Here is a 19,572-nt window from a genome sequence, read left to right as displayed (position 1 = left end):
GTTTTGGAAAGGCTCCTCTATTTTGGCTTCGAAAAAGTTTTTGGCGCCGTTCACACCCACTTGGTCGACGTCGATTTCGTCAGTCGCGCCGGGCTTCCAGGCCGGAGTTGTTCTCGAGTTCGCCCGCTCGTGCTTTTCTGAAACATGCATGTTGAAAATTGTAAATTGCCCGAAAATTTTTGATCTTGGTTCAAATCCGGGCTCGCACTTGCGAAATAACATTGAAAATGACCACGAGCTTTACGGTGAAGGGAAAACGTCGTGGGAAACATGCACAAACCTGCGAAGTAATTCAATGGTGTGTGTGAAGTTACCAATCCGCACTGGGCCCGCGTCGGAACTACGCCCCAAGCCCTCATACTGAGAGGAGACCTGTCCCATTAGTAGTACGTAACGTACCTATGTAGGCCGAGTGATGATGATGATTATTTTGATCTGTTAATGCGTTAGCAACAGTGATCCGCGCAGGAGAGCACTGTTTGTTAAAGTTTCTCCTAAAGTGCTAGCGGGAATTAGCTTAAATAATTTTCATAATATTAATTTAAATTATAAATTTTAAGTTGCTGGAAATCAATGTAGAACTGTATTTACATTGTTATAATCCTGTTTACATATTTGCGAAAATTTTAGCCTGCGAACTTGCAAACTGACTCAGTCAAACTCAAACTCAAACTCAAACTCATTTATTTGCTTTGAAACAATACAAAATACTGAATCAAACCCTGTAAGGGCACTGCAATAATGCTATTATTAAAATAAACCTTAAACTTATGAGCGCAGATATGGATATGAGCTCGTACCTTAAACTTAAACTTAGCTAAAAACATAGTCAACATAACAATTTTAGTAAAACACAAGATATTATTAATAATTGTACACTTTCTTATAGTGCTGGCTAGTGCTTATCCTCTAAAAATTCCTGTAAAGTGTAGTAGGATTTTTCTACAAGGTATTTAGTAAGTGCAGTTTTAAATGTTTGACCTTTTAAGCTTTTAATTAAATCTGGACTTTTATTATATATTTTGATGCACATCGCATAAGGCCCGGAATGGAATATTTTCAAGGTAGAGGTTGGCAAAGCTAATCGGTTTTGATATCGTAAATTATGCGGTCGGGTGAAATGATCTTTAGCTAGAGAGAAGAAAGTTAAGTTAGAGTTAACAAATGTACAAATTTCTAAAATATATAATCCGGGTAAGGTTAATATTCCTAAATTTTTAAAAAATGGTCGACAGCTGACTCGTGCTTTTATATTTGCGAGAATCCTGATACATTTTTTCTGTAAAATGAAAAGACTGTTAGAGTTGGTGCTGTTTCCCCAAAGAACTATCCCATACCGCAGCCAAGCGTGTGCGTACGCATAATAGGCGGAGGTTGCAGTTTTAGTGTCGGTAGTTCTTTTCAATTCGTACAGCGCGTAAGTAAACCTATTCAATTTACTAGCAATTTGTTGTATGTGATTTTTCCAGTTTATATGTGTATCTATATTCAAGCCTAATAATGGAAAATGGTCTACAGTGTCTAATATTGAATTATTGTAACAAAAATCTATTTTTAATGGTTGCTTTTGGTGAGGTCGAAATTGCATAATTTTGGTTTTCTTTAGGTTTAGTTCTAAGTTATGATCACTTAACCAGGAAATTACTGTATTAAGGATGCATTCTAAGTTAATATTCGCCGTCAGGCTGGATGAGCATGGAAAAACTATAGATATATCGTCCGCAAACAGGATGCTTGGCGAATCTATCACATTAGGTAGCTCATTTATATATATTAAAAATAATAGACATCCCAAAACGCTTCCCTGTGGTATTGATTTGTTTATTTCTGCTTTAAATGATCTTGTTTTTGTAATCATTCCAGTCGTAAAGTTGTAATGCTCAACCTCGACGTATTGTATCCGGTTTTTAAGATAGGATGCAAACCAATCATGTGCCATTCCTCTCACTCCAATGTTATGAAGTTTACTCAATAAAATATCGTAGGAAACCCTATCGTATGCTTTACTCATATCCAGCATTAAACCTACTGCATATTGTTTTTGATTAATTATATTCAATATTTTATTTACATATTTATATACTGCTAGTGTTGTTGATCGTTTTTTTCCTAAAACCATTTTGACTTTCTGAAAAAATGCTATATTTTTCACAGAAGGAGTAAAGACGTGAAGACATCGCAGTTTCAATTATTTTTGAGAAGGTAGACAAGAGAGCTATTGGGCGGTAATTATTACAATCTAATCGGCATCCTTTTTTGTGTATAGTTTTATAATAGATATCTTAAGTGGGTCCGGGAATACTCTTTCCAAAAAGACTGATTTATCAAAATGGTCAAAGGTTCAACTAATTCTTTTGCGCATTTTTTTATTAGAATTGGTGGCATCTCATCATAGCCAAAACTACGTTTGTTTTTAAGATTACGGATAATATGATAGACCTCTTTAGATTCCACGGGCCGCAGATAGATGGAATTTGCAGTGGGCGCCTGCGCCGGGCGGCCGCGAGCGCGGTCCCTGCCGTCTTCTGCCCCCACTGATATAAGAACTTATTGAAAGTATTCGCAATCACATTGGGATCTTCTGTGACAACATTTTGGATTTTAATTTTATATTATCTTTTACTTTTCTTGGAAGTTTATTGGTTCGCTCTTTGACTATATGCCACATAGTTTTAGTTATATTATCTGATTTTTTACTTTTTTAATGTATTGAAGTTTTTAGATTTTTCTACTATTTTTTTTAATAACTTTTCATATTGTTTATAGTAATTTTTGAGAATGGGGTTATTTGATTTAGTAATGAGAATTTTTAGAAGACGTTTATTTTTACACGATGTTTTAATTCCAGTAGTAAGCCAATTTTTATAATTGCGGTTTTTTAGTTTGGTTTTAACCTGCGTATACATATATCTAGTTTACTGTTTAGGATATTCAGAAAGCATGTAAAGTTTTCATTTAAATCTTTGTCGCAGCTTATTATGGAGCTCCAATTTATTTTAGCAAGTTCGGATTTGAATTTTAGAATGTTTATGTCGGTAAATTTTCTTTTAGTCGTATACCAAACGTTTCTTTCTTTACTCTTTACATGTGGAATATTAAGGAGTACTCCCTTATGATCGGAAAACCCATATTCTTTTACAGTTATATTATTACTTCTGTCTTGGAAATTGGTAAATATTAAATCTATACATGTGGCACTATTTTCTGTCATTCTAGTTGGTTCGTTTACATGCTGGTTGAAATTACAGCTTCGCATTACATTTAACAGAGTTGAGGTTGCTAAAGATTTTTCTAAAACATTAACATTAAAATCTCCTCCAATAATTATGTTTTTTTTACTATCTTTTATAGCTAACATTTGTAGGAGTTTTTGCAGCGAATCATAAAATATTTCTGTTTGCCTATTTTTACTAGGCCAGTAAATAACAATAATTAGCAATTTAGATGAGGAATTCGGTAGCGCATGTTTCAAATATAAACTCTGTTGACATGCTCACGATATCCTTACGCTCTACACTAACAACATTATCCTTTAACATAATGCTCACTCCACCACCTTCATAGTTGCTTCGGCAGAAGGATGAAGCTACGTTATATCCGTCCAGTTTTAGGAGATCAATCTTAGGTTGTGTTATCCAAGTTTCTGTTAGACAGATTGCGTGTAAATCTTTTCCAGTTCTGTGGCAGATTCTAACAAGTGCCGTTATGTCTTATACTACGAATGTTCTGATACAATAGTTTGAAGTTATTCACGAAAAGTATGCTTAGCAGAAGGTTCCTTATACGTGCTGCTGCTTTGCGTGTATATCCCATTGTTAGTGGTATTGTTCAACAAGTTTTCGACCCCTCTTTGATCATTTTGCTTTAGAACTTTAGTTTGCTCAGTTCGACTGTATAAATTTTCTTCGGTGGAGTTTGAAGTAGAATGGGTATTGTTATGAATCTTGCCATCTATTATCAATTTATTCTGTCTTATTACAGCATGGTGTCCGTTTTTCCTTGCTTCTACAAGTAGATTCCTCATATTTCTTCGATTTTGTATTGACTTTTCATCCAGAAATTCTGAAATGGCCAGTCCAGTGTTTTTGAAGTTACGGCTGTTCTGTATAAGGTACTTAGCCATCTTTTTGCTTAACAATTCTATAATTATTGGTCTCCGCGAACTTTTTCTTCCTATCCTCACCACATCCTCTACGTAGCCGGCTAAGTTAACGTTATATAGATCTTGAAAAATTCGAACAATCTCATTATATAAGTCGTGTTCTGTTTCCCAATTTGGTTCTATCAAGCCGTAGAGAACAATCTTTTTGCTCGTTTCACTTTTTATTGTGTTACGTTCAGTTTTATTTGTGTCAATAATGGTCTTTGGAGAAGAGGTTATATGTTGTTGAAGCTCATCTATTGCCATCTTGAGTTTTTTATTTTCAATTTCCAATGTATTAATTTGCTTATTTATTTTCTTTATTTCTTGGCTCAGATCACTTTGCTCCTTTGTGAAGGCTGTATTGTTTTGTAACATTTCTTGTTTCAGTTTTGTTAGTTCATTTCCAAGTTCGTACATTATTGCAGATTTTATTTCATTGACTAACGAAAATTTGTTTTGTTCCAACTTCATATCCAATAATTTTTCAAATTGTTCTATTGTAATCGTATTTGTTTGGTTTTGCAGATTCTGTGAAGGTCGTTGGTACTTTGAAAGTAGTTTTCGGTGGCTATTGTATTTCCTAGGATGCTAGACTCGTCGTCAGAATCGGCAGTTTTATTAGTGGATATTCGTCTCTTTCTGATTGTATTTTTCGACGTTAAACTTTCAGAATCCGCAGTCTCTGTGTCAGAGCTCGATGGTTCGATAACAACAGCTGAAGAGCGTACTGGTGTATCGACATTTCCAATTTTAGATTTTTGCAACAACATTCTGGACATTCCCATGTATTTTTCCGCTGAGAGTTCATAATCATATAGCGCTTAAACTCCACGTTTGCGCAATCTAAGTCATATTTTAATTTGCATTTGCAGCAACACAAATATTCATTTTTTCTTTGAAACGGAGTTCTACAGCCAGCACAAACACTTGTTGGCGCCATTTTTAAGTGCAATCGGGTAAAAACAAAACCAAAAAAGAATAATATTCAAATCGTAAGTCTTGTGAAATTATAAGCTAGGGTTATTGAACTAACTAAACAAAATCAGCTGATCAGAGATCCACGAAAAATCCAAAGCACGGGCGAGCAATCGTCGATTCCTGGAATCCTCGGCCGCGGCTCGCGCGCTTTTTGAATTTGTTGGCGCGTTATAACGTTTTTTCATACACTGTTTTTGTTATATTTCGGCAAAACTGTGTTCTTTTTTATTTGGTTTCACTAACGCTAACACTCAGATAATTGCACTTTGTTCGTATTCTCACTATCGTTCTAAATGGAATCTAAGGTTTTCAAAACAGAATCGTTTATAGTTACGATCGCTATTTATCTCTGCAGAATTGTTTTTTAGAAAAGATAACATTCACACTGGTTTATTACAACTATTTACACTATTATAACATGAAATTTTGAAAGAATGATACGTAAAAACTATTTAAATGAAATTAAATTGCGGAGCTTATGTTTCTTTGGCGACAGCGCCATCTCTCCTTCACTTCATTGTCAGTCATTGCGTTGTAGTTGCGGTTGTAGCCATATTTGTTGCAATATACATACATACAATTCTAGTTCCTGTTTCACCACTTTAATTTGCTGTTATTTTACACATATTCTTTTAGTGTTTATTTGTTTAACACGGCATCACAGATATCGGTCACATAAGATAAACCGGAACAAAACATAGTGGCAAAACAGCGGGTTTATATTCTCTTCTCGATAATGATAAAAAAATTATGTTGAATTGAAATAATAATATTAGGTATTAGGTAGATAGCAGAAAAATTTAAGCTCAAATTAATTTGATCAAAGTCCAGTTCGAGACACGAATTTCAAAGCAATAGGGGTACCTATAGATAGATAGGTACACATTTTTTACCATTAGATCTTAATGCGGTTCGTGGGAAGCAGCCTAAATGAGTTCAGCTCAGATTTGTTGGTACTTATAAAAAACCTTTGCTTTGACATCGTCCGGTGAACGACTTTCAACTGATAGGTCTTTACCTGTATATGAGCAGAAATTCCCTGAAGCTGATCTTGTTGTCTCCGTCTTCGTCGACTTCCGCGATCATGGCTTTGAGTCCGAGATGCGTCTGCGGCGCGCCGAGACGCTCCATCATTCGTTTCACCTCATTCAGGTCCAGGAAACCGTCGTGGCCCTCATCGAATCTGGAAGAAAATATCACGTCATACTTAAAGAAAGAAGAAAATGCCACTCACTAATACAGAAGACACACATTTACACAACTACACACAAATAAACCAATAACCAACAAAAAGTTGGAAACCCCCGACTTTGTCACTTCAAAGTTCAATATCTCAAAAACGGCTAAACCGATTTTGATAAAACATGTCTAAGAACCATCGCTAGAAAACCTGCTATCAAATAAAAAACCGCATTCAAATCGGTCCACCCGTTCAAAGAGCTACGGTGCCACAGACAGACAGACAGACACACACAGCGGTCAAACTTTCAACACCCCTCTTTTTGAGTGGGGGGTCAAACACACATAGAAATAGTACATATACACAATTTTGTGTGTCCTCGCAAACACGCGAGTGTTTAAAGATTCCATGGCGAACATGGTCGAGATCTTAAGTTCTGCCTTTCTTTACTGATGGGTCTAATTTGAAAGACGTAAAGGATAAAATTTTGCATGAGGATATTTGAATTCATGAACTGCGAAGGACATTTCAATTCCACTGACTGGTAGACGGGACAGTGGGATGCATGTTAACATATAATATAACGTATAGCAAAGCCGTAAATGTGGTGCATGGTGCACGGTAGATAAATATATTGTAGAGCATTTACCTATATTGAAATCTGCAAAGCAACGCCTAAATCAATTGTCTTCGACTATTTAGGAATTTCGAGTGTCGATAGGGTCGAGCCATTCACCTACTGCAATTTCATCATCATCATATCAGCCATAGGATGACCACTGTTGGACATAGGCACACGGCGGCCACGCCGTACAAAATACGCGTTCTTGAATCTACATAAGGACGACGACGTCTGTACACGCGTCAATGTGTGCGTAAGATACACGGCTGACTATCGTAAAACCCTAGTACTATAAGTATGTACTACTAATGACATTTAAAGGTAGGTACTTATTATGTAGGTATGGTTTTTATATGTGCAAATAAATGTAATCGTTAATCTTACCTATTTGCTTAAACCTACTTAAAATGTCGCTGTTTGTATATTTAAGCATTATTATTGTAAATTACAATAGATAATACGACTACAATCTTAAACGAATTATTCGGTAGGTAGTTGTTGCATGTATTATTCGCGATAATTTCAGAAATCATCATTTATTTATAAAAGAAAGTAGAGGTACGGTTCCGTTACCATTTCGCAAAATTATTGCTCCCGAACTAAGTGCCGGGCGGCCGACCGACATACATCGCGTTGCGCACCCATATATGCTGGCAGTGGTACAAATGAAAAAAAAAAAATTTAGTGTTTTCCCATAGGCCTAAATTGGAGGTGTTTTTTTTTTCATCCAATCTTGTAGTGTGGGATATCGTTGGATAAGTCTTTTAAAACCATTAGGGGGTTGCTATAACGATTTTTAGATTCAGTGATTTGTTTGCACAATATTCTTTAAAGTGAAAATTTTCATTAAAATCGAGCGCCACCCCCTATGGATGGTAACCTAAACTTGGAATATTCCGTACAAAATACGAAATCCTTAAAAAAATATTACTTAATTTTTTCGTAATGACTACGGAACCACGAAAACCTATTTTTGGGCGTGTCCGACACGCTCTTGGCCGGTTTTAATAACCATTTCGATCACGACGACGCCACCGCCGACAATGCGCCGTTAATAATGCAAAGAAATACCGTTACGTAATTATCTAATAAGAACGTCATTGTAGAAAGTGTCATTGTCCCGCGAATACTAATTTTCTATATTGCAGTACTTAAAATGTACGTGCCTAATAGCATCACACTTTCGCCCACTTCCCACGATCATCTTCTATCTCGCAGCACGGGCGCGGCTCAACAATCGCAAGTGAAAAGGGCACGTTTCATGTAGGTCGCGTGGTCTCCTTTAAATTATTTAGTAATCGGGGTCCGGAATCCAGTCCAAACCAGATCCCTGAGGGATTTGTGTTGTACTCTTAGTATATATACAATGCGGGTTTTGGTTATTAGGCATGTAATTAAATAGGAATTCGTTAGAATTTAAAGTGCAGTAAAGTCCGGGCTAAGCACAGAAACTATATCGATATACTTAAATTGAAAATACAAACTGAAATATAGATGCACAGAAAAACCAGAAAAATAAGACCAGCATTGGAAATCGAACCCAGGTCCTCGGCATTCCGTGCCGCGTGCTATACCGCTACACCACTGCTCAATTTAGGTTTTACGGGATGGCCGTAAAAGTAAAAATTTGGAATTGAAATAAAAAATACAAAAGATTCCATAAAAACCAATCAAATTTGATTGCTTAATAACGATATCTCTTGTCCGGGTGAGTGGTTAGTCCATTCCAATGGAATGCCGAAAGTTTCTCAATGAGGGCTACGGTATAGATGTCGCTAGCGTCACTGCTTAAGTGGCAAAATAAGAAACAAACAAGCTGAGATATGTGGTGCATAGGGGAAATTCGTATCTGTGCCGTTGTCCAGCAGTGGTGTAGCGGTATAGCACGCGGCACGGAATGCAGAGGACCTGGGCTCGATTCCCAGTGCTGGTCTTATTTTTCTGGTTTTCCTGTGCATCTATATTTCAGTTTGTATTTTCAATTTAGGTTTTACGGGATGACCGTAAAAGTAAAAATTTGGAATTGAAATATAAAATACAAAAATATTCCAAAAAAAACAATCTTAATTTTATATCGATATAGTTCTGTGGGGCTATGCTTAACAGACGAGGGGTGGGAGATTGCCACAACAACATAGACTTTAACTTGAAATCAATATACATACAACTCTTAAACGAATTTGTTCGTTCTAACAACATCAGGGAAAACATTGGTGTAACACTTAATTTAATTAAGTTGAGTTCTTCGTTTACCTGCTACTTTAATATTTTTAGTCGTTTTGTCCTTCTGAATTATTGTCGCTGCTGTCTGCAGGTCAGGTACATCCCTATTGGCCAATAATCCGCCCACTGAATTCATTTACTTAATTAACATTGGGTAATGCATACCTATTTCCATTTTTTTGCGTTATGATCATTACTGATGCGTCAAGCTAAAACTTTTTAGGCCACCCATATTTTAAGCTTTGTTAGTTTCAAGTACCGTAACAATTGGGTATAGTTGGCTGACTGAAGGCTCATTTATATGCGAAACACGGCTTATTTTGGCTCGTTCTGTATCCACGCGGCTGGTAATATGAATGTTGAATATTTCCGTCCAAGGCGAACCATAGTTCACTTCGTGCAAATTGAAACTCATAGTGATGAAATATACTTCAGTTTGTTCGTTTCCTAAATGGGCAATAAATATTATACCTACTGGTGGTATGTTTTGATCAATCTCGATTTTGAATGTTCTAAGCGACGTGTTTGCCCCGTCCCGAATTGTACCTACCTATGTTGTAATTGTAACGATAGGTAAGAAGGTCACTATACAGATCCCCATATTTCCTTTGCGGTAAAGTAATTATTATAAAGCGTTTCGAACCTATCTCCTGCGTATTATTGATTCGTTACGTTCGCCTTTATGTTCGTAGCGTGTGGGTTTTCACTTGCGGCCACTTCCTGCTACTAATGCGTGGAACTTCCAACACGTTTCCTCAGCATTAACCTTGACCTTTATTAAGCAGGCGTTCTCACAAGGGTTAGTCCTAGGCGTAGGGGCGGGGGTGAGTGAGGGTGTCGTAGTGCGAGATGATTATCTATCTTTCTTGTCTAACCTTCCTTGACTTTTTTAACCGACTTCAAAAAAGGAGGAGGTTTATGTTGTTAACTCAGAGCTCCGTCATTTATGAACCGATTTGAAATTATTTTTTTGTTCGTTCGTCTAGGTATCCTTCAATTACTTAGGTCCCATACTCCCATAAGCACCAAATCAGGATCTGATGATTGGATCTTATGGAATCGAGGGAACTCTTGAACTGATGACGAAGACCACAGTTGACCATCGGAGTTACTACTCAATAACAAGTATTTCACGGGTTGAATTTTAATTACTTTAACACAGTTGCTAAGCTATTATGCTCCTCGTAATTCATATGGTGAAATGGGTGGTGAAGCACCCGGACTCCTCAATAATGAACGTTTCTGCATCGGAAAAAGCAATCTTTTGTAAAAGGTGACGAGCAGTTGATATTAAACTATTGTATCTTAGATTATTTACACTAAAAGCGTAAAAAAAATTATAACAAAAATTGAACCGACTACAAAAAACCATGAAAATATTTTTCTACCAGTCTGAAGTCGGCCGGTCCTCAGAGAGCCAGCAGGAGTGATTGAAGCCCAACATAATAGTGCGTAGGTGAGGTAGATGACTATACTCGTAGGTCGACTCCTGCTGGCGTGCTGAGGCACCGACTGACTTCAGTGGTAGAAATTTTTTTTCCATGGTTTTTGTAGTCGGTTCAATTTTTTGTTATACATTTTTAATACTTAAGTTTACCCGTTCGTTTACAACACGAGTTTTTAGCTTCTGTTGTTAAAGCTAAGACATCTAAGAGAAACCATAGCTAGTTTCTGCGGCGGTTCAGTCAGTGATAATTGTATTGTAAATGCAGCCACCGGCAAGTTGCTAAATGCAATGTTAGCAGGTGTGTCGGGTCAGAGTTGCACGGCATTGTCTCACCCCAAGGTGATACGAAGGCAAACCAGTTGTGCCTCGCTGCAGAACGATTAGGATTTAGCCGTAGTATTTAGCACTGCGTATAACTAAGCCACGCACAAAATATATCTAGATATCACTTTTACTAAATATTCCGCAAAATGGGCTTGTCAATAAAACCAATTACATCAGGTTTATAAAGTCTTATCGAATTAAACTGATTACCAGTAATAGATAAATACTAGGAACCAACAGATATTGAATGCAACATGTCACAAACAGCTTAAAGTGCTAGTGGATCGATGAATCCGTATATTTCCTAAGTACCTACCTATTATGTTATTAGCTCATGCCCAGTAGGTCAAATTGTTGAAACTGTTAACCGTGTATAGGTTATCGTAACTATTATTTCAGAGTTATTTTAGTCTGCCTTTACCCACGAACCTCAAATAGCCTAGGAACTACCAAAGCGAACGGAATTGGGCTAAATTAGATTGGTTTTAATTGAAATCTCACTAGTTTTACTGGTAAGTGTATTAGATCATCTACCTACACGATATTATAAAACAATTCTAGTCATCCAAAATCTTCTAACCAATCTTAATCTAAATTAAATAGTTAATCAACACAAATACCTGACAAACATATTCACTGTGGGTGGATTGTTTACAGAATTAAGTACTTTTGTTTTTTCTCACTCAAAAAGATTGTTTGTTTAAAACGACCTTTTATTTATACATGTTTTTAAAATGTACTTTCAATTAAGTACGTATTTCTTTTCTTACGTAACATAATAGGTACAATAATGTGTCTTAAAATTAATGGTTTTCGTCGATTTTATATTGCAATTGTCAATTTTTTTTCCATACATTTGAATTGATCGATGTTCAATCAATGTGATTAAAAAAATTAAAAGAGTACTTAATTATATTTTGAATCAATAGGAAGGGAAGTTCAGTCGAACTAACCCACCCTTGTAACACTTGAATAATATATGGTTGAGCGTTATCTGGTCGCAGAGTGGCTACATTAACATGTAGTAGTACCTTCCTCTGACACTTCTCTTCTTGTGTGTACCCGACGAACTGTCTCTGTCAATCTTTCTGCAGTTTACCAGTTAAATATGTAGCTATTCCAGATGGCTACCACCTGTCTAGTTCAAGATGATATTCTATGTATCATCATCATCATCGTCATGTATTAAAGAGCTTACTTGTCGGTGGAGTAATCGCCATTCTGTACGCCTCTCTGCCAGCCAATGCCCTGAGTTCCTGGTACGACATTACATTGACCTTCTCTTAGGCTTGATCCATAAACGCACGTCTTGGTCTTGACACGAGTGTATGTAAGTAATTCAATGTAGGTAACTAAGTAATTAATGTTGTGATGCGAATTAAACATTAAATATGTTTGTAAATTAATTCCAACTGGTTATGTTTTACCGTTTAAAAGTAAAATGTTATGAAAACTACAGTTGGGCATCATTTATACTAACAGTTACGACACAAACACAAGCGATAGTTTACCCAGATAACATTTTATCTGACTATTTAACTTCAAAATAAAACGATATTCCTAATGGGATGTTCATTATCATCGTTCCAGAGTTTATTTAGTTAATCTCCGTTGAAAGCGGCTTCAAGTGTAGTCAGTTTATTCTAACAGTTACCTCTAACGCAGTTCTTCAAAGAGAATAAAATGTTTATAAATATATGCGAAAGGTATTCGCTGCGGGAGATATTTGTGTTTACGCTTCGGCCGCGCTCAGTGCGTCGTCCGCGTATGCGGTTTGTATTATTTAGACATTTTATTTATCAATGATTCCACTACTATTTATTACGTGAGCGAATTTATTTAAAACGTTTAAATAAATGGTTACCTAATGTATTTACAATGTGCGATACATTCAAACAACTTTACAAGCTTTCTAAGTTTATAGCAATCTTAATAGGTATCTTATTTCTATGACGTAAATATCAAGAAAGCTGTCTGTTGGAAAACCATATATTTTGTATCAAAAAACATGTATTTCTTTCTATCAAGTGTTTGTTGTAATAGTTCCTATTTCAACTTCTATGTCTAGTCTACATACTTTTACTTGCCTTTGCTCGCGGTTTCGCTCATGTGACCTATTAACATCTGACAGCCGAATTGAAATTCCAGGGTTTTATTAAATTACCAAAACTTAAGTACATTGAGATCTTTATTTGATATAGGTACGTAGACCCTCCATGTAAATTTCATGCATGTAATTTCTTAGCTTTTGAAGTTTCGAGATTTTATATGCGTAGGTTCTGATCCTATGGGAATATTTGGATAAGCTTATGTATTATTCCAGGGTTCCAGTTAGGTATCACATACCAAATTTCATCCATCCAAACCTAACCAACTGCTTTAGCGTGAACGAGTAAAAAAACATACCACGCGCACACGTTAGCAATATTAGCAGGAAGAAGGAATACTAGGATATAGTTGGACTGTTGGAAGAACGTGCTGAGAAAAAAGTTGCAGTCGTATTGCATTGCAGTAAAAGCGCATTCGTCGCATTGCGTCTCAATTAGTCTCAAATCGTAATTCACACAAAAGTTTATAAATTAAAGTAAACTTGTAGATACTATTACTTATTCTGTGGTATAACTAAATGAAAAAAAGTAAAGTCTTATTCATCGACATTATATTATATTTATAACATATATGTAGTACCTACGCAAGTAGCTACATATACGACAATTTTTTAGTGTTAGTTTCATTCAGAGGAATCAACAGTGTCAGGTGTGTCCAACCAGTGAATCAGATTCGAGGTAAAAATGGTTCATTCATGAGACATTCTCACTATTCTCACGTCATAACATAACTACTTCCTTATTCCTACTTACCTACTAACAGAAAGAGCTTAGGTTAGGTATCATTAACTAGCTTGGCGCCCACGGCTTCGCCCATACTGCAGAAGTCCCCAATCAGTGGTCATTTCGAAAAGTAGTGAAAGACATGCTGGTTCAGTGGTTTGATCCAACGTATAGCGCCGGATCTACCTACGAAATTTTGCACATCAGTACCCTTAGTGTAAGTTTTCGGTTACAAAATACGTATCGATCGCGTTCGCGTTAATATCTCAATTTGTATGCAAACACGAACAGCGCCTCTAGCGGAACGTTTGCGATGTTAGTGTTTCCATACAAATTGAGATTTTAACGCGTTCGCGATCGAGACTTTTTTTTGGTAACCGAAAACTTACACTAAGGGCACTGATGTGGCGCCGGGCCACGGGAAGCGCCGCAGTTTGCCACCGACCTCCCCCATGAATGTCAATTTTTATTCAGGTACTAGGTACTGCCTGGACAAAGCCAAGAGCAAACGCTATAATTTCTGTCAAATAGGAGCAAAATATGACGTGTTATTTTTGTGATCATTTCTTATTTTTGGTGTTAAAAAGTGTTGTCTGGTTTTAATTTTTCCTAATGCCTTGGTGGTTAAGTTCATAAATAATATACGACAAGGAAACATGATGGCAATCAAGTCATAAAAATGTTGGGCTCATAATACTCGCGTTGCCGTTTAGATTCTATTGGTCGTATCATGTTCGGCTTCTATATTTCTGCGTGTCCCATTTCTATCTCTTAATAAATTAGGGTAAATGATAATGATAACGCAGCTCGCAGCAGCATCGGCGCGCCTTTCTTTATACGTTTACGCTGTCGTTAATCTAATTTGCCTTGTCGGTCGTCTGCTAATCAGGCCAGGCCTGTTCTTATTAACACCATCGCGTGTCTTGGCAATATCTTTTTAGGAGGCGTTAATTATTTTCAATGACTTAAGTTACATAACGCAGCAGATATCTTTTTTTTAGATGTTTATTGGCGTTTTTCGATATATATCTGGCTATTTCTAAAACTTCTATCTATTCATCTCATCGACCTGCTGGGTCTCTCACAATAAAAATGCGTTAAACAGTAAAAATATTAGGTAAACAGCGCGTACATAGGTCGGAATATTTAGTTAGAATTTCGATTAACCTGATGATGAGTTAATGAGTTCATGTTACATATGGAAAGGTAGCCAGCCACACCTTATCAGTCATTATCGATTTATCACTTTGGTTTGATATTCTAGCCGAGGAAGTGGTTACTTGCTGTGCAAACAACAGGAAACACCTAAATGGATAAACATTACGGTTCAAAAGGGGTATCTACTAAGTAGATAAATATTTATTTATTTATTTTCGGAGAACCAACAGCTATAATTTACAGAGTAAACTTATTTTATAGTATCAATAAAGCCAATTATAGGATCTCACAAGTATAAGATACCTGTGGGGTTACTACGAAATTCTAAAATCGAAGTTCATACCGTACCGTCAACCGTCCCTCTCACTTTCGTATTAAATAAGTTAAATAACATAAGCGTCAGCGGGACGGTACGATACGAACTTCGATTTTCGAATTTTGTAGTAGCCCTCCTGTATCGCGGGCGCGGTAAGCATTAGAAGCTGTATATGCCGCCGAAGAACCAAAATTCTAGCATAAAATAAATCTTTTTAGGGTCCCGTACTTCAATTGGCTAAAACGGAAACCTTGTAGGATCACTTTGCTCTCTGTTTGTGTCTGTCCGTCCGTCCGTCTGTCAAGCAAGACCATTTTCCTCAGGAACGCATGAATGTATCAAGCTAAAATTAATATACCTAAGCTAGTGAACCCTCGGTGCGTGAGTCGCCGAGCCTTGCCGTGGTGGCCTAGTGGTTTGACCTGTGGCCTCTCAAGCAGAGGATCATGAATTCAAAAACCGGCTCGAACCTCTGAGTTTTTCGAAATTCATGTGCTAAATTACATTTGAAATTTACCACAAGCTTTACGGTGAAGGAAAACATCGTGAGGAAACCTGCACAAACCTGCGAAAAATTCAATGGTGTGTGTGAAGTTCTCAATTCGCACTGGGCCCGCGTGGGAACTACGGTCCGAGTGCCCGGCAGTGGGACGTATATAGGCTGGGATGATGATAGATAAATGCTCAATATGGAAGCAATCTTAGTAAAGAACAACCTTGTCAACTTGTTATCGACTCTATACCACGAGACCACGACCCACTGGTGCGGTGTCATTCATTCATAACTCTTCACTGTATCCTACTTCCTACTAATATTATAAATGTGAAAGTTTGTGAGTTAGTGAATATGTTTGTTACTTCTTCACGCTGAAACGGCTGGACGGATTTGGATGAAATTTGGCAAAAAATAATTTATAACCTGGACTAAAACATAGGATACTTCTTTATCCCGATATTCTCACGGGGTACGGATAAAATCTCTAAATAACAACCGCTGGGCTTAGAGTCATGAAATTTGGTATGTAGGTAGCTGGAAGTCTGGAATAACACATAGGCTACTTTTTATCCCGATGTTCTCACGGGAGAGGGATAAAATCTCGAAATAACAACCGCTGTTTTAAAGTCATGAAATTTGGCATGGGTGTTTTAATTTAACGTCAATGAAAACCACGATGTAATTTTAGGGAATTCCCACGAGAATTTAACAAAATCCCTAAATTTCAATTCAACTGCTGTATCTAATGATTTAGGTACACGTGCGAAGCCGCGGGTAAACGCTAGTTTATAATACGTGTTAGTCGTAAGTGTAGTATGTCGTTGTTGTTCAGAGAACAAGACATCAACATCATATAGGTATAAAAACATAATTATTTACTTATGTGGAGTATTTAAATTATGAAGAGATCTTACTGGTAGAAGTTAAGTAGGTAGGTACATACGAGTATATTAGTTTTCTAGACTAGAACGTGAACGAAATTTATTTCGTACTCTTAATTAATCAAAATCAATTCGCATGTTATGTGATGCGTCGTAGGTTAGGTACCTGCTACATAAGCCTAAGTAGATCCCCGAGTTAGAATGGTTACGTAAACACGTCTGACATGGCCTGTGCCATAACAAGTTTCTCGTAAACATGCAATGAATCGTTAAATCTACATTTTTCTTTAATATTCATAAAAATTAGATAAGTAAGTAAAATTAGATAATATCAAAAAGTTGAATAAACATAATCAACGAACTATACTATCATTATTTCTTTAGCTGTTTTTTTCGGATTTTTTGCATTTCTTCCAAGCCAAAGGCGAAAACTGTTTTTTAGTTTCTTTATGTGTGAACTTTTTTCGGCTCACGATGACTTCGTCCACAGTCCCATTTTGTCACCTTCTTAAATCGAGGTCAAAGATTTATTGAGAATTTGGGAAACACAAGAATTATTAAAGCAGCAACAAAGTAAAATTAGTTTGATCTAAGTACTTATACCAAGGACCATGAATACATGGTTCTTGCTCTAACTTATCTTGGTAACAATGAGTTAGATAGAACCCCACCCATGTTGTTGAATGTTGACAATACTGATGGGCAAAAATAGTTGTTAGTTACTTCTAACCACCGCATAATATGCACTAAGTCAATCCAATAGCGTTAATTTATTGGGTTAAAGAACGCCTTGACGTCATTTCTCGTCATTCTTAACCACCTTAACCGATATATTCACCAATCGATACCAATCAGTACCCTTAGTGTAAGTTTTCGGTTACAAAATACGTCTCGATCGCGAGCGCGTTAAAATCTCAATTTATATGGAAACACGAACAGCGCCTCCAGCGGAACGTTTGCGATGTTCGTGTTTCCATACAAATTGAGATTCGAGACGTATTTTGTAACCGAAAACTTACACTAAGGGCACTGGTTGAAATAGCGTTATACTAGAGTACCTACATTGTCTACCGCATATTGAATTCCACGATCTGCTAAGGTTACACAGAAAGTATCCAGCCGAGTAGGTACATAGAGTGCACTATTGCAGCTGCATTTTGCAACACTGACACAATGCGAATACGAACTGCCTGCGAAACTAAACTCTTTCCCAACCTACACGCTGTTATTGTTTCCGATTTAAGAACCTTGGTTTATTATTTTTTTCACTTATTTTGAGGCTGAATGAAACGGGGTCCATAGTTTGGAAAGTTTAGTTGAACTAATGTAATTTGTGATTACCGCCACAACCGCATTATTCAATTTGGAAGATACGTGAAAGGAAACTAGCATCAAGAGTCAAGACGTAGGATAGGAACACCATAGTCAACCAAGTATAAATGCTTTACCATTTTTATGGCAATTCCTACATCACAATAAAAACAATACTTACCTAAGGCCGATTGTCATATATTCCCTTGTAAGCTTTAAGTGAATATGCCTTTGATGTTAAGCTATGCAATAATTGACATTTAACAATAATTGACCTAATATTGTTTTCTCCATAAGTGATTTTTGTAAATCTTTTGAGAAAATAAATATCTTAAACCATAAACCTAAGAATGGTAAAGGAATTTCTCGGTTGTCTTAATATCTATCGGGACGGACAGTTTGAAATTCCCGATTAACCTGGAATAAAAATGCACGTTTATTACCCGTTTGGTAGCTAATCTTATCGCGGATAAGGAAGTTGTTACGTACTTAACGTAGCGTACGTAGGTTATTGTATCGACCAATTCGGCGTATCTGTTATCGATCAATAAGTACCTACTACTTACCCATAAGTATGACTGATTCGCGTTACTATTAAAATGATACATTAATATTATTGTAACCTAACGCAGGATATTACAAAATAAAGTGTCGTGAACGCATAATGTTCGGTTCGGCGTTGAGTTGAGTCATGTCCAACTCGGCCGACATTGATTTTGTCGCGTCGGCCACCACTTGCCGCTTCCGCTCGATGCAAGTTCACAATTCGAGCGGAATTGATAATTTACCACAAACAAATTGGACTTTTCGATCAATTTAACACGGATACAGTGATTGAATGACTGTATGTCACCGCAGAACTTATTCTTATATCGAAGCGCGTAAGCAAATGCCTGCAGATTTATTTGAAAGCAAACCGATGCGTTAGTTTTTAATCCCTGACGCAAAAAGAGGGGTGTTATAAGTTTGACCCCTATGTGTGTCTGTATGTCTGTCTGTCTGTGGCACCGTAGCTCCTAAACGGGTCGACCGATTTGAATGAGGTTTTTTTTTATTTGAAACCAGGTTTTCTAGCGATGGTTCTTAGACATGTTTCATCAAAATCGGTTCAGTCGTTATTGAGATATTGAACTTTGAAGTGACAGAGTCGGGGGTTTTCCAACTTTTTGTTGGTTAGGTTATCTATATTTGAATGAAGCAGTCAAGTATTTTCTTTAAAACTTATAAGTAGGATACAACGGTGTAATAAGATCGATAACAGCTGTAACCCCTTTAAAATGTTTAGTCCAAATAACTTTATTTTTATTAATTTTATTTTTAGGGTTCCGTTCCGTACCTCAGTTGCCTCCGTCCGTCTCGACCCGTCAAGACCCTTTTTTAATGTTAGGAACGCGTGGAAGTAGGTATCAAGCTGAAATTATTATCAAATACCTACTCAAGTCTGCCACCCCTTGGACACAAAACAGATATTGGAGCAGTGGAAAAAATTAAATTTAGAGATACAGTCATTAATATATTTTTTTTTAATAATATAAATTTGTGCGGAACCCTCCGTGCCTGAGTGTGACTCGCACTTGACCGATTTTTTTAAACATAACAATGAAATCACGTTAGAACTAGACGCCATGTGAGTCATTGTTGACACTAGTGCTTACCGCAAA

General features: G+C 36.8%; 1 pseudogene; it reads right to left on the bottom strand.

Annotated features, from left to right (window-relative positions):
• Positions 1 to 19,572, bottom strand: part of LOC141441218 (EF-hand domain-containing protein D2 homolog) — a 29,914-nt pseudogene that overhangs the window by 7,959 nt on the left and 2,383 nt on the right.

This window comes from Choristoneura fumiferana, chromosome 23, assembly GCF_025370935.1.
Source record: "Choristoneura fumiferana chromosome 23, NRCan_CFum_1, whole genome shotgun sequence".
Classification (NCBI taxonomy): Eukaryota; Metazoa; Arthropoda; class Insecta; order Lepidoptera; family Tortricidae; genus Choristoneura; species Choristoneura fumiferana.
The sequence above is the reverse complement of the archived record's forward strand: the minus strand, read 5'-3'. Positions and strand labels throughout refer to the sequence as shown.